Genomic DNA, 3,717 nt, shown 5'->3' with positions numbered 1-3,717 from the left:
GGCTCTGAGCAGAGGCTGCTCTTCATATTTAGTCCTAACAAGCAGTTTTATGGTGCAGTCACACTGAACTCGGCAGGTGTGGCAGAGGCGTCAAGTTTAAGGCCCGATCCGAATACTCCCCTTCTCCCTCTCCCTTAGCCCTTCCCCTTCGTTTATCCCTCCGTGCTTGCTCCAAACGGAGGGTGATGAAAAAATGGTGTCTAATATTTCGGACGTGACTTCCGTTCAGTGACGTCATCAACATTGCCAATCCGCTAGCATTAGCGCAGAGCTTCCAGCGGTTGAATATACAAAACAACCGCGGTTTTATAACTTTAAGAAGGTCACACTACAACATAAAGTTATTACTTACATTTAAATGTAAACTTCTGCGGTTCAGAGCGCACCAAAGGGGAGAAAAGAGCTTCTTCGCGCAACGCGGTTTACTCTCGCGATAGCTGACTTTGGACCCCTCTGTTCGGAGTGTGAAACTTAAAAAATAATAATTCCGGACACGGCTTTGACTTCAACTGCCACTCCCAATCAAGGGGGAGGGCTCAGGGAGAGGGAGAAGGGGAGTATTCGGATCGGGCCTTAATGTAAAGTCAATGTAAAGACGAGGCATGTCGGGTGCAGCAAGGTGCAGTGAGTGCATCAACCAATCAGGGACTCAGCTTTGGGCACATGACGTTTTCAGTGAGTAGATCAAAGGGTAGAAACAGAGATTATTACTAACTATTTTTTTTAACCCGCTGGGGCCGCGGGATTGCTGGAGACATTCCCGATTCTTGGGCGAAGGCATGATACACCCTGGACAGGTTTCCAGTCTGTCACAGAGCCCATGGAGCCGGAGCGATCAACCCCAACGCAAGCCAGCCGCCCCTAGAACAGCTTAGCAAGTTCTGCTTCCCAGGGTCCAGCAGATCAAGCAAGCGTCGCCTCCAAGGGTCTCGCTGAGCTAGCATAAGCCACAGCACAGGCTGCTGGTTTCTGGGTAGCGTAGCTTGCCCCGGTGGGGATTGGCTGCCAAGCTGATGGACAGCCGATGCGAGTGCTGTGCGCTAATACGCAATCTCTATAATTCAATGGGCTTATGATGTTTTTCTTCTTTTCATTACAGAGAGAAATAAAAAGATCTTCCAGTTTTCTTGGTATTTTTTTCCTCTCGCAACAACAGAAATTCTTCAAACTGGGCCACAGCTCCTGCTGGAAAAGGTGAAAAATTTCTCTGGAGGATCTGCTGAACCCAGACCCGGCGACGTGTTCCCCGGCGCCTCTGTAGCGCTCTCAAAACATAAAAAGCCAAGCTACTTCAACATCATCCATGCTTTCCACTGATGTGGTCAATGATTGCAGGCTTGTCAAGGCGTTGAGCAGTAAATTTGACAGGTGTCAAAAGAGACGCATCAGAAGTACTACACACTTTCAGAAAGGTTTAAAACAGATTTGAGACCAGAGACATTGTGCTTTTTCCCATAAATATTTGGACTGAAAGGTTTGTTTTTCCATTTAGGAAAGTATCTGTGTTCTAAAGGAGCTCCCACATCCAGTTCTGCAGGATTTCTCTGGTCCAACAGATCGGATCCAAATACGGAGCTGATAAGTTGAATGAGAGGATTCAGCTCATAAGCTCCAGAGAGACCCGATCGTGATTTGAATCAGGTGTACTGGAGCAGGACATGAGGAAAATAATCAAGGCAGTGCTCCTCCAGGACCAGGACTGAAAAATCGGATCTACAGTTTTCTTGTCATGTATTTTGGGGTTTTTTTCTAACAGAATATGGTTGAGCACATTTGGGGAATTTTACACAATATATTTTTTCACATTTCCGAGCCTTCAAAAATGGGAATTTAATAGTTTTTGCATGATTGACAGTTTCCTGCTGTAAGCAATAATTTTCAACAAACATAATTTAAAAATGTTGAAGCCTTTTTTGTGAATATTTCAAATGATGAACTGACCCATCGACTGCATATTGTTGTATGACACTGTGTTGTTCCTCTTTTAGTGGTGAGTGTGAAAGTTTTAAGGCGTCGTCTTGTTCTTCATTGAATCCCTGTTCTCCTTTGCTGTGAGTGAGTCCGGGTCAAATCCTCGGCGATGTTTGGAAATGCTGGCCTGAGGCTAGTCTTTATCTGCTCTACTCCCCTCTCCTCCGGGGTTTTGAATTCAGCTCGCATAAAGAACTGCATAAGAAATGAAGATGGAATTCAACCTGAGGTAAATGTTGGTGCATAAAACCATTTTCGTCTAATTTTCTCTTACAGTGCGCATCTTCAATGTGTTTAGTGTATGACATAAAGTGATTATTGCTGCTAAGATGCACCGTTTCATGTGCTCTGCTGTGAGGGTTTAGGAAAATGTTATTTTTTTGACATATACACAGATTTATCTGAATATTATATATTACACTTTGAGTTTTTTTTCCTTCTCCAATCATCTTTTGATCTATTTTGATAGTGCTCCCAAACCCTTCCTGGTGGTCTTTTAATTATAATTTTGCCGTTTTTTATACAAAAACATGAAACATTTAATTTTGTAATACATAATTTACTCATAAACACAATTTTAACCCGTAGAAACCCATGGTGACATCAGTGTAACAGAAAAATATCAGAAATGGGTTATGTGATCCTCTTGGTTTGTGGTGCATTCCACATCATTTTCTTTTGTAAGAAAAACAGGTCTGTGTCTTTATGGGTTAAGCTTAATTTACTTTAAATGTGTTCTCCATCATGAGAACATATTTTTAAAAAAATCACCAAAAACACAATTTTTATTGGAGTGGGTCTTTAAAGCATATTCCTAATTAGTTCTTTTGGCCACTGATATTAAAGAACCCAGTTCATATCTTCTGTTTAAACATGTATGAACATATTTGTACCTTTTGGACATAAAGGTTTATCACCAATCAAAATAATAAACAATTTTTAGTACATTTTTTAATTAATTAAATTTACATAATTTGCATTTTTTGATTACTTAAATGTAAAAACATAAAGCAATTGTAATGTCTTCTTTATGAATAAAGTCTGTCTTAATATAGTCTGTATCACTAGCCAATGACACATCCTTAGCCTCTTGTGATTTTAAAAAAGAAACCTCCATGTTAATCTTTATTTTCTTTTTAAAAATGTTGCCTCTGGATCTATTTTACCTTCCCACTGAAATTAACTCTGTGCGCATGAAATGAAACAATAAAATAATTAGAATGTGACAGTTAATAAAGTTGCAAACCAAGTGATTAGATATGCGTAAACTTCTTTCTACTTTGTTAGGAGTTGTGCTATTTATGAAGATATTTATTGAGTGATTATGGCATGCAAGCTTAAATATATCAGTGATTCTGTCGTCTAATGTAGTTCTAAATATCCTCTTAGGTAGGGTTTGTTCATGTACATACAGTGGAGTAAAAAGCATTTAGCACCAATTGTGCAATTTCATCCCAAAAAGATGATAAAGACCTGTAATTTTTATCATAGGTATACCTTGTGTATTAGAGACAAAACGAGGGGAAAAAATCCACAAAATCACATTTTCTGATTGTAAAAAATAATAATTTATTTGCAAATTTTGGCAGAAAATAAGTATTTAGTCACCTACAAACAAGCCAGATTTCAGTCTTTCACAACCTGTAACTTCTTCTCTAAGAGGATCCTCTGTCATCCACTCGTTACCTGTATTAATGGCACCTGTTTGAACTCGTTATCTATATAAAAGACACCTGTCCACAACCT

This window comes from Oryzias melastigma, linkage group LG7, assembly GCF_002922805.2.
Source record: "Oryzias melastigma strain HK-1 linkage group LG7, ASM292280v2, whole genome shotgun sequence".
In the NCBI taxonomy this organism is placed as follows: Eukaryota; Metazoa; Chordata; class Actinopteri; order Beloniformes; family Adrianichthyidae; genus Oryzias; species Oryzias melastigma.
This window is presented reverse-complemented; position numbering follows the sequence as displayed.